This window comes from Meleagris gallopavo, chromosome 1 (genome assembly GCF_000146605.3).
Source record: "Meleagris gallopavo isolate NT-WF06-2002-E0010 breed Aviagen turkey brand Nicholas breeding stock chromosome 1, Turkey_5.1, whole genome shotgun sequence".
Classification (NCBI taxonomy): Eukaryota; Metazoa; Chordata; class Aves; order Galliformes; family Phasianidae; genus Meleagris; species Meleagris gallopavo.
This window is the reverse complement of record NC_015011.2, coordinates 129,623,402-129,636,760: the sequence shown is the minus strand read 5'-3', so window position 1 is coordinate 129,636,760 and position 13,359 is coordinate 129,623,402.

Below are 13,359 nucleotides of genomic sequence, written 5' to 3'. Positions count from 1 at the left end.
CAGGGGAAAAAAAAATAAAACCTCAACCAAAAAACCCAGCCCTGAATCAGGGATGGCTTCACAGCGCCTCAAGCAAAACCGGCTGCGGGCTACTGTACGGTCCGGAGCGGCATCTCCGCGCCGCACTGCCATCCCATATCCCCGCATCCGCATGTCCCCATATCTCTACATCCCTATATCCCTACATCCCCATATCCCCATGTCCCTATATCCCTACGTCCCCCCATCCTTCTATCTCCATATCCATATATTCCCATATCCCTAGATCCCTACACCCACATCCCTACACCCCCTATCTCTGATCCCAGGACCGTGTCGTTGGACTCCTGGAGGGGCAGCGTCCAGGTGCAGCCCGGCCCAGCCTCACTCGGCGGCCGGGGACATCCCCCGCCCGCAGGGGACACCCCACGAGCTCCGAGCAAGTCCCGGCCTCGCCGGGTACAGGCAGTAAGTCCCGATGTGGTTATGCAACGCCGTCCCGGCAATTAGAGCAAAACCTTGAGAGAGAGCTCTATTTTTTTTTTTTTTTTTTTTCTTTTAAAGTAGGTCATTCTTTTTATTCCTCTCTTTGCATCTATTTAATTTTTTCTCCTTTTTTTTTTTTTTTCTAGTTCTCCTCCTGAAAAGTAGCCAGCCAGAGATAAGGAGCGTGCCACAGCACCCTCCCTCACTGGCTATCCCGACAGCTAGGAGCACTGCCAGGGGACACAGGAGCTGGGCAAGTGAGTACTTCCAAGTCCTGTTTCCCTCATCCCCCTGCCACCATACCCAGTGAGTACGATCCCCAACGCATACGGGAATTATCACAGGAAACTGTCACACTCTTCTGCTGAGCGCCTTCACACCATCCTGTCTCCAGCGGGCATGACTAATGTTGAAAGGGTAAAGTTGTTTACTTTTAACCAAGATTAAATAGAAAACTTTGCAAAGCTCCTCCCTTCCGTTGGATGGAACCCAGCAGTTTTTCCCATTTGGAAATTGTCAAACAGTGGTTAAACAATCCTTTGGCAAACAAGTAGCACCCGAGGGAATAAAGCATCAGATACACGGGGAGTGGAATAAAAGAGATTGCTGTTCTGGAGGTATTTCTCTTGTGTTGAAGTATATAACACACAATCTTCAAGCCTTGTAAAGGTAAAGAAAAGGACCTTCCCAGGACTACATATCACACAAAGTGATGTTTTGGTCCTGTTGAAAACATTCCAAAACCCTGCCCCAAAACGATCTCCAAAAATGAGAAAGGGAGCCCTCTGAGGACAGTGCCACAGTGGGAAAGGTAGCACGGGGAAATGTATAAAAAACTGTGCCTGCACTGGGTTTTAATGCATTCCCCATGAATCTGTAGTGCCTTCACTGCACAGATGGGAAGGGAAACTGGTTAAGGTTTATTTCTTCATTCATCCCCTAGATTACTGGTATGTATTTGAGTTACGGCCAGGCCAGCAGGTTGGCTGAAGGCAAGGCAGGGTTTTCCCAGCACATACCTGAGCCTGTTGTGAAACGAGTTATCCATGTCCACAGACCTTCCTCCCATCCAGCCACCAATGGAAAGTAACTGGATGCTATCACTGCTGTGTTTGGTTTGGAAGCCAACCTAGGGACTCCGCTGGGTGCCACGTATAAGAACGCTGGGGTAAGAGCCCAGTATTCAACTTTAAGAATGAAATCGTTTTATAATCACAAAATAGTGGTAAATTCCTTTTCAGTCATCAGGAGCCTGCAATCCCAAGTAGCAATCCCTTTGTTTCAACTAGAATAGGCTGGCCAACCGTGGCAGCCCAGAAAAGATGCACCAGGGCTACCAATGGACTGCCACTCACCAGATAGGAGCCTCCCAAAGTGGGAGCTACAGAGAGAGTAGGAGATGACAGCAGCTGCCCCCAGGATGTTATTGCTCCACTGATCTACACCATGGAGCCTACTTTTGGATTGGTGGTTGTGTAGAAGGAAAAAGGGCCCTCAAATAATCTTCTTCTAATCAATGTGAATGGTGCCACAGTCACTGTGGGGGAGGGGAAGAGGGGACAAGGTGGAAAAGAAGAAAGGAGCCTCCAAGAAAAGACCAGTTTACATAGAATATGGTGCTATTCTCTGACATTTACAAGTAAGAGGGAGATGAACAAGGATTAATTTGATTAATATTACCCTTGCATTAATTAATGGACAGGACAGATAGATGCACTTCTGTAACCAGTTTTTGCAGAGACTTCTGCAGAAAGAAGCAGTCTTTAGAGGATGAGCATTATTTCTCATTCTGCAGCTTACAGGTTCCTGGGAGAGGGAGAGGCACAGTTATCACCTGGCAGCACGCCCCTGAACCAGGTGCCACGGAGAAATGGGAGCCAAATGCACCCTGCTGCTGCTGCCCCTAGTGCTTGAGGAGGATGTTTGATGAATCCGTGCAGCTAGGATACCAAGCTGCCTGTTTTCCTACATGGTTATTACAAAATAAGAGCCAATGTATTGATTTGAACTTAGCATAGCCTGATTTATTTTGAAGGAAAAAACATATCCATTCCAAAGGGTCTTCCTGGAAGGACTTAGCCTTATGTACAGCCTACCTGAGAGTTTAATTCTTCAGCTTATTCAAAAGAGGTTGTGCAGGTTTTCTTTAAGTGGTTAATGCTAGGAGGATGATAGAAGAAAGGCTAAAAAATTAGTAACTAAACCTTGAATAAATTTCATGTCTGGAAGGGTAGAAATTGTTGCTGGTTGTATAGAAAGCTCTGAATCTTACCGCTGCTCTTGTGGCCAAATGTCTGCAGCCTTCCTGTGAATCAAATCTGTTGTGCTGCACAAGCTAAACGTATGCACTCAGCTGCTGCAAAGCAATATGTGTACCAGCCTGAAGAGCCCAACATCGAGGCTGTGGAAATAATCATTTCTGGTGTGGGACAGACACGATGGTCACCTTACCCTCTGTTGTCCTTTGTTCCTGCCAGCCCACACATGACATTATGCTCACTTGTGCTGGGATGGGAACACACCTCACAGCAAAGTCTTGATCCAGCAGGACTGTGCTGGTTAATGTGCTGGCTGTACCTGGGAGAAAGGATCTGAGCTGAAATTAGACTGTGAAAGCTTGGATAGCTTTGAAACATGTTCAAGAAAATAAGTTTCAAACTGAAATCTAGCAGTAAAGGATCTATTTTTCTCTGGAAGTTTCAGTGAGACAGAAGATAATGAAGGGTTGCAGTGCAACCCTTGAATTAAGAACAGCTGGGAGAGGCCTCAGTGCAAATGCAGCATCTTTGGTTTTACCTTGACTAAAGAAAGCAATGACATTAATGGTTCTGTACAAATATTTTAATTCTTGGCAGGTTTCAAAGACTTCTACCTCTTCCAGAAGCTCTAGGAAGGCGTAGCTACCATTGCCTTTCTCCTTACAGCAGCTGCCTGATCCCTTTCTCCACTGACTTCAGGAGGAGATGGGTTAGGCCTGTAGCTACCTCAGCTCAGGGTTCTGAATAATTTTTCCAAATTCTTTATTACATGCTCCCGCTATTTTTTTTTTTTCTGATTACTGTTCTTACTTACAACTCTGTTGGTACACTACTTAATGCCATTATTTCTCTTTGAAGTTCTTCTCAGCTTTCATTGATTCTCTGTAGCACTCAGCTCTTGCACCTACCTTCAGCTCAAAATATTTAACACGGATTAGTAGAACTACTGAAAAATTACATGTGAAGTTATATAAACAACTGAAATAATACAAAAATCTTCAAACTTGTGGGCATATAGATTTGGCCTTGCATGTAAATCTTACCATCTATGATTTTCAAAAAGTATCAAGAAAATGTATGTACCTGGATATAGAAGCATAACTTAAAAACATTAGCTCAGAAGATTTCACTCCAAGATACTTGTAGCATACACAGCGAGATCTTTCTCATTATCTTCTCTTACACATGATAAAGGACTAGCATGACCACTGATTTTGACGTCTTTCATCTCCAGGGTGCAGAATTTCCCGAGTGCATCTGGTCAGGTGTCACATTGTCAACCTAAAGAATGTTGATCTTGTCTTAAAAATCCTTGGGCTGCCCCCCACCAGCTCAGGCTGCCCAGGGCCCCATCCAACCTGGCCTTGAGTGCCCCTGGGGATGGGACACCACAGCTTCTCTGGGCAGCTGTGCCAGAGCCTCACTGCCCTCTGAGTGAAGAATTTTTTCTTAACATTTGACCTAAATCTCCTCTCTTTTGGTTTAAAGCCATTTCCCCTTGTCCTATCACAATCAGGCCATGTAAAAGTTGATTTGTTTTCTATTTCGTGAGTGGCAGTGGGCTTCTTTGTGGCCCGTTCCTTCTTTTTTGTCACCATCAGCTTCTCTTTGTGAGATGCCATCTGCAGTTCTGCTTTCATTGTGAGTACGCTGCGATAGTGTGGAACAGCAAACACAACCCTAGCAAACAATTTCCCTATTGCCAGATCTGCTAAGGTGATTCTCTTGCTTTTGTGAAGTCAAAGCTTTGACTCTGACACCTCGGAGCTTTGTTAACCATCGGTGCAGGCTGATGGGGGAGGCTGTGCTGCTCTGCTCTCACAGAGAACTACAGAGGGGAGGGAGCAGAGGAAGAGAGAGTTATGGAGGTAAATATTGACTCAAAGAAAGAAGACGTAAAGGAGAATGTGGGAGAGTTGTAAATGAGCCAGAGAGGATGGAGAGAATTCTTCAGCAACTGTAATTAGGTTAGATTTCAGAAGTAATTGCAGTGTTCCAGCATCAGCAGATCCTGTAGGCAATATTTGCCCTCAGCTGTTCTCGCAGAGAAACAGGCAGGGCCTGATCCTGACGTCGCTTAGTAATTGTGCACAGATGTGGGCCTACCGCCCTGCCGATTTGCTCCCATTGACAACTGGAAATGGGAGCTGCGTCAGGCCGGGCCATTCCCAGCCAGACACAAACACAGCTGCATGTGTGGACACAAACACACAGTGCCTTTTGTTTCTCTTGTCTAAGTGGAAGAATATGCAGTTAACGGAGCTGCTTGCGAGGGAGTGTGTTAGCAACCTCATATTGAAAAAAAATGTGTCTGGGGTTGAGGGTGAGGTGATGGCGGGGCCTGGTCAGGGCCACGTCCACTGAGGAGGGTGCAAGGAAGCCGGACAGGTGCCGACCTCACCCCACATGGTGAGGCAGGACCTGGGGTGCCAGGCCTGTTGCCCTCACCGGTCCTTTACATGTGTAAAACAAGATTATGTGAGCTGTCTGCAGGGAAAATGGATTTCACCTGTAAGCCTTTTGCAGAGGTTTTATATTAGCAGTTCATGCACCATCAGAAAATCAATTACCATTCGTATTACATGCAGATGAACAGCACAGAGTAACGGAGAATTCATTTTACACAACGCTTTTAATGAAATGCTAAATACAGCAAAATGTTTTCCAAATGGTTATGTGTCAGAGGCGGGTCTCTGCAGAGAAGTCTGCACCTGTGGGGTTCAGATGAGGATTGAGTCTCGTACTTCTTGATGCTAACATTGGTCAGTACATATTTCTGCCAAGATGGAATGAAGAGGACAGCAATCCATCACCTGCACTGAACAGAACTTAGTTTCATACAGAAAATGTTTTCTTTTTGATACAAGAGTTTCACGGACTGTGTTATTGCCATGTCAGTTATTGCAAGACCCTAAAATTGACCCTAAAACTGAATTACTCCCTTGTTCCTAACACTCTTATAATCTTTTCCTATTCTTAATGCCAAAGCAGTCTGCTGAGCAGATTTGCTGAGTGTATTTCAGTGAATCGTTGATATCAGCACCTTTTTACAGACAGACATATATGCAATAACAGCCCCATTCCTATCTAGGTCAAAGAAAGGAACTTAGCTCTATCAGGAAGCAATTATGAAAATAAGAACAACTATGCAAGGCCAGACCAAAGTATTCTGCCTCTATCTGTGACCAGAAAGAGATGCGTGAGGAAGTGAGTAAGAATAGCACAATCATGCACTTCCCTGGAGTGCTCTCTGAGCTGTCAATAGTTTATTCTCTGAAGCTCTCCTTATGCCCATGTAACCACTACGGGCAACATCTTCCTGCAGGGAACCCCGCTGCTTAACTATACACTTTATGAAGAGCCATCTGGTTCTGCTCATTTTGAACCAGCTAGCTTTATTTGGAGTCTCTTCATTCTCTTATTGGAAAAGAGAAAGAATACTCAGTCCCTCTTTACCTCCATTATGCTACTCAAAGCCTTCAAGACCAATGTCATAATTCCTCTCCATCAACCCTTTTCCAAGGTGAAAAGCCAAAGGCTGCTTCTTTGCTCCTTCTATGGAAACTTCCCTATGTTTTTGATAACCGTTTCTGCTCTTCTCTGATTGTTTTCCCCATTTCCTTGAAAGTGAGGATGAGGATTGCACATAGTATTTGACAGGCAATCCAAGCAGGCAAACAATTACTGCATGATGGTGTTCTCTGTTCTACTCTCTTTTCCTACTCTAACAATTGCTAATGTGTTACAGTGACTCTTGAGTCTTCAAGATCTCAAATTCAAGGTAAATTTCAGTTACATGAGCTCAGTAATTTTTTTTTCCATTTACATTTTTTCAATAACCTTGCTGATTCCAATATAAAACACTAAAAAAATTTGCATTAACTTATCTACATGTTTACATTATGGAAATAATATAACTGATATATTATTGCTAAAGAGAAAATGTGTTCATAGAATCATAGAATCATAGAATAGCTTGGGTAGGAAGAGACCTCAAGGATCATCAATTTCCAACCCCCCTGCTCACAATATCAATTGTAACTTCCAGAATGTCTGGAAAGGCTGTATCTAAGTTCTGCACACACAGAAAAAATAACCATTCTGAAATGGGAATGGGGAATCAATCAGAGAAAGCTTGGACAGCAAGAGGAAATTTTTCAAAAAGTTCTAGAGTTCTGAAAATAAATATAGCTAAAACAACAACAACAACAACAATAATAATAATAATAAATATTGACAACTTCCCCACAACAGAAGCTACTATCTTCTTTTAAATGTTTTTGTTAGAGCAAAAAGCCATGAAGCCATGAAGAAAACTAAAATAACAGCTGAGCTTTTCTGCCAGTTGCTATTGCAATCCATTACTTGCAGGAAGGAAGCATGTTTGTTTAAAAATATCCTCCTTGCCCTTGAAGATGTAGTCAGATGTTTGGATTGCTTGAAAACTGTTGTACATATCATAATTGTCCAATTTCGTTTTCATTTTGCAGCTCTTGCTAGGTGTATTACAGATCTGTGTTCCACAGATCTGTTCTGGTGCTATCAAGTAAGATTGACATGGTGCAGTAGAAAACCAGCAGCAATGACCCAACCTGTTTCAGTCTTGCCTCTCCTCCTTCCGGGGATACATATTTCTCAATGGGCTTTACCAAACAAACCACAAAAAGACCTGTATAATTTTCACTGTATATGACACATTGTGTATGTCCAGCAGTGTGAGGGCGAGCACGTCTCAGTTTCTGCCTGGTGAAACCAATGCCTGTAAAAAATTGATGAAAATGCACCAATGAGGATTTGACTCAAGGGGACCCACACTGCTGTAGGCAGAGTTGAATCTCTACCTTAAAATGCCTCCCCAGAGTTAGGCCTAAGTATCCCTACCTGCTTTGCAGGAGTGAGTGAAATAGCCAGAAAGCTTTGTTTCAGTTGAAGTAATCCTTGCCCAAACTCTTGCAACAAGCAGGAGTGCCATTCAGCTTTCAAATGCTGATGGCATCATGGCATTGGCAGGAGTGTACCTGCCTGTTTTCTACTTCTGAGAAGAGCAAACAGCTCTGACTCTACATCACACAAACAGAACTTCACATTTTCTAAACCTTTGATCTGAAAACTTTCTACTCCCGCTGCTCTATCTTGTTTTCTATATTTGAAGGATTTCTATGGCTATGCAGACATTTCTTTGGGGCATGATGAGCTTTTGACTTTTTCCTTTCTTTGATTATTTTTAGAAAGAGAGAAAGCAAAGATCTTTTCTGTGAGCATGCCTGCCCTAGGCAGCTGCTATTCATACTGGAAGCTGAGTAGCAGTTTGCTATTCAAACAGAAATCTGTGTGTGTTGTACAACTGCAACAGTACAAGACGGACATGGAAAGATGACATGGAGTCATGCCATACCAGCAGGGAACGGACCTCTTGGAAAGGCAGATAGAGAGAAGGGTTTGGGTGATGTACTAGCAAGGCGTGCAGCGAGGATGAAAGGCCACCAGAAGATGCCTAGAATGGAGTACAGAGAGACGAGAACAAGCACCTAGGATGAGGCACAGAGAGTTGGTGGGAGGTACGTGTTAAGGCTTGCAGGGATTCAGCGTGCCTTAGTGATGCGAGCTCTTTGGTGAGACTTGAGCATAAGACTGACATTCAGGGAGCTGCCTTTCTGCCTCCGGCAAGTCACTTCACCTCCTCACATTTCAGATTTTCACCTCACTTCTTTAAAACACTGATTGCCAAATCAGCATCAATGATGAATTGTCAAGAAATGAGAAAGACAAATTGTGCTGGGACTTAAGGACGAGGACAAAAAGCCCACATCTGAGAGAAAGGCAAGATGATGCTGTGTGTTTTTAGGGGAAGGAAATGAGGTGACATCAACTCCATTCAGTTAGATCTTAAACAGAAGATCTGACATTGTTATGTTCTCAGATCTAAATGCAAAGAGAAAGCTGCTACAGATGAAGTACAAAACGTGCAGCACGCAGCCAGCATGGCAAAGTCGTTGCCAGGTAGAGATAAATGTAGGACAGCTGAATTACATAAAACCCAGTTCTGGTCTTTGGCTGCTAAAGAAAGACAGAGTGTTCAGCAGCCCCTCCTGTGTGATGGGATAGAACACAAGGAACCAAAGTGCCTCTGTAATTCTGCTCTGGGAACAATGCATTCCAGAGCTGCTTTGTGAGTATTTTATTGTTTTTGTTTTAATAATTCAAATCAGATAGGTTATATCTTCATGGATATATTCAGGTTTGTTTTCAGTTCTCCTGTCTTTGACGATGCACCTTATCACACACAGGGGGATTACTCTGTTTATACAAGCGTGGCTGCAAAAGCTGAGTATGGTGTAAACACAGCACAACGGGTGAGAGATGTGGTCCCAGCCTTAAGCCCTGATCACTTTCTCCATTCAAATGGCCCCACAATGTCACACTAATGTCCTACATACATACCCGCCTCACCACAGAGGCAAATATCAAATCTACAAGTCAAGTTTTAAGCAGTTCTTGAGACTTTCAATGACTCCAAGAGTTTTGGAAACTGCAGGTTGCCATGTAGACATAGTTACAGCCTTTCAGAGAGAAAATATCTACCTTTTAAAAAATCATCAAAAAAATAATAATAAAAAAGACTATCATGAAAATCCCAAGAGCTCACTTGGTTGTTCACTTCAGGTCAAGCTCTCATGTGCCAAGGTACAGTTTCTTTGTTGACTGAGAAGGGCAGTTTTAGCCTAGGCTGCTAGCTGATGTTACAGAAGATATCCAATGAACTGTATACATCATAAAGCACCAGGCTCTCCTGAAATAATCATTCCTTCCACAGAAGGAACATGCACTGATTGGTGTGAGGGAGATCTGGGGTTCCTGAATATACCAAATCCATCCAGCACAGATTAATTATTTATTACTCTACAAGGTTTAACTGAAATTGTGAATGAGTTCATTTCCCCATTAAGCTACTTCAAATTTTGGCCTCCACGTGCCAGCTGGATGTCTGAGCTTCTGTTGTCATCATTGCAGATCTAAGGAATAAGGTCAGTTGAGCCTGAGGTAATCCAGCTAATAAAAAGTTGGAGTTCACTTCATAATGCTATGAATTCTCCTTAACACCATTATCTATTGACCAAATTTCTCCTGACTGTAATGGAAGTTTGAACACCAAGCTTGTGTACAGATATCTTTACTGCAGTGCCCTAAATTTAGGCATCTGTAACAGCAGCTAAATCCCTCTCTGAAGGGCTTATTAGGTCAAACTCGTCTGGGCAGGTGTCTGGCCTTCTGTTCTGTGTGCATTACTTCAGTGCAGAACTTCTCATACTGTCAAGATTGAACATTGAAGTGACAGGTCTCAAAACAGAATAAATTGCTTCAGAATATGTATGCTTCATATAGATGAAATGTATTTAGACTTTCAGACTCCGAAGAACTAAAATTAAATATGCTAAAGATTATCTGAATGTGTCTTCGAAAGAATACGATCCTGGAATAGTCTTCCTTAAATAATGGGGCTGGTTGCCACTGACACATATCATGGTGGCTTAAGAAGTCTGCATTAGGCAGAGTCAATCTCCATCTAACCTTACACCCTATTTTCAATACAAACAATTAGGAAATAGTTTTAGAGGGAGTGATGATCTTTCCCCTTCTATGCCTTCTCTACTCCCAGCAATCAGCAGTTCAGATGTTAGTTAGAGGGAAAACACACCCAGGAAATTTTGTGTAGTGCTCTTACTGTTTCTCTCCTCCCTGAAACTATTTGAACTCTTTTGGAATCTGTCCATCCCTTGAATATCCTCAACATGTGTTTCGTCAGGTTGAGAAATTCAGGACCTACCTCTGTGACAGTAAACCTTATAATTAAAATTTAACGTGTGAAACAGGTATTCCTTTGTCTGCTTCAAATTTTCTCAGAGATGTCTTGTTCTACTATCATGAGAAACAATGAAAAGCAGTGAAGATTCATTTCAGACTCACCTTCCTCATCGCTTGTCTGGTTTTATGGATGTATATCATATTCTGTCTCTACTAGAACAAATGTTGTTTATAATGAGTTGGAAATGCTTTAAGTATCATTACCGTATATGAGAATCAGCTGTAGAAACTTGAGTGAGAGCACATTGCAGGAAGACATCCCTAATGAATATAAAATATCTGGGGGGAAAAAAAAAAAAAGATCTTAAGAGATCTATACTAGATTTTCCCCCAGCAGAGTCCTTTTGGTCGTACATTCTTAGTACTGGAATTTGTCAGTTCGTGTGAAACAATGACATGTAGGATGACCAGAATATATTCTTTTCCATTATTTTTAATTCTTACATGATATCTAAGGTATGAAATCCTTACCCATTCACAAAATACCCTCAAGCCAAATGCATTACTAGTAGTATCTTTATTCCTAAGTTTTCATCCTCAGGAAGGAAATGTATACCTTTTAAAATAGAAATATTTGTAAATGGATATTGCTAACCCTTTGCTTAGATAAATCTTGTCTATATATTTTGCATTAAATTAAAGCCCTAGCAAGGATTTCAGTCATCACAGGATGTCACGTTTAACAGCAGTTTTTAATACAGCCATAACTAAATACAGAACCCTAATGGTCATTAACTTGCAGTTCTAGATAGAGGGTGTACATGTCTTTTGTAATAAGTTGAGAGAAGTCTACTTATTTTAGGTCATTTTGGTAGTTGAGCATGCTGTTCAGACATAAAATAAGGAGGAAGATAATCTAATTCTATTGCTTCTCTATTCACACATTGCTTGACACAATCTGGGGAAATTAGGAGAATTCCAGATGAATTTTACAGTAAATTGTTCTTAAGCATCAATAGATCTTCTGAGCTGTACTTATGAGTGAGAATTTCAACCACCAACAGGAATATGAACTGAAAAATTGAATGGAGATTATTGGGAGCAAATTGATAGATGAGCATGAGAAATTAGCACCAATAAAAGTAGCATAAATTACAGAGAACTCTATTTACTTTAGAGTAGATTCTTTATAGTGTTTGAAGGAAAACTCAGTCTCTCAACCTCTGGGCTCCCACATGACTCCTAGTGTTGTGCATGTGTTCTATCTGTGTCTATCAGTGAATCACAGCTTTTCATGGAACCCTTTCTTTTGGGACATGCTATATTATCCAATAAACACTGAGTTTAGGATAGGGAAATGAATCTTTTCAAACAAATTACCTTCCTAAAGAACCCACCTTTCTTACAGTTTTTCAAAGCATGACCTGGTCTGGAAACAGCCCCATGTTCAAGATTTCACATATGCAATTAAAATGCTTAATTGTGCAGAGCATCAATCAGAGCTGATCTCCTGAGGAAATAGGAAATTTATGAATGATGTCTGCTTTCTAATCTGAGGAGTAAAATCACACTGTTTAAAGAATATATGCATTAAGTACCTAAGGCTGTTTAGAGAAATCTGAGATCCCATAACGCACCATTATGGTATAGTAAAAAAAGTTTTGTGAAGCAAAACTCTTGGAAGTTAAGAAGAAATTGTGAAAGAAAATTGAGTAAAAAGATTTTTATTTTACTGGTAAGTAATTTGCTAATTAAGAAGAAGAAAGTGATTATCTTGAGCTATGCTGAATAAAAAAAAAAAAAAAAGAGGGGTAGGAAAACCTAACTGCCTTTTAGAGAAGGAAAAAAAAGGAAATGAAATTTGCAAGATCACCATGTGTATCTCTAAAGCATGTAAATGAATCTTAGCCTGTTAGCAACTATAACTTGCATGGAAGTAGGTTATCAAGTGAAACAGAACAGCTTGGGGTGGAGATCATCTAGTTCCAACCCCTTTGCCATGGTTACCAACCACCAGATCAGCCTGCCTCGGCCCCATCCAAGCTTGGCCTGATTGGCCTCAGGGATAGGGCACTCATGACTTCTCTGGGATGTTTCAATACCTCACCACCCTCTGAGTAAAAAATTTCTTCAGAATAGCTAACCTAAATCTCCCTTTTTAGTTTAAAATCTTTCCCCGTTGTCCTATCACTATTAGACCCTGTGAAAAGTCAGTCCCCCTCCTGCTTGTAAACTTCCTTAAAGTACTAGAAGGCTTCATCATTGCAGCCTTCTCCCCAGAGCCTTCTCCACTGCATGCTAAATGAGCCCAGCTCCCTCAGCCTCTATTAATAGGAGAGGTGCTTCAATCCTTTAATCATCTTCGTGGCTCTCCTCTGGACCCATTCCAAGAGCTCCACGCCCTTCTTGTGCTGGGGGCCCCCAGACCTGGACACAGTACTTCACATGGGGCCTCATGAGGGGCAGAACAGAGGAAAACAGTCACCTCCCTCTCCCTTCTGGTCACCACTTTTCTGATGCAGCCCAGAATACAGTTAGCATTCTGGGATGCAAAAGCACGTTGCTGGCTCATGTCCAGCTTTTAATCCACCAGAGCCACCAAGTCCATCTCCTTCTCAAACAAGCCTGCAGTCTGCTAGGTGTAGAAGTATGCGTCCTGGTTGGGATGCAAGTATGTTGGGCTTAGGTGGATGGTCTAAGCATGCACTTATAGACCTCATTGCAGGGACAGAGACTCTAGCTGCTCTTGTGAGCAGACAGGCAGCTCCAGGCAGTAAAAATCAGCGTGCTGCCCTTGCACAACACAAGTGCCTCCCTTCTGTGCTTTTTTTTT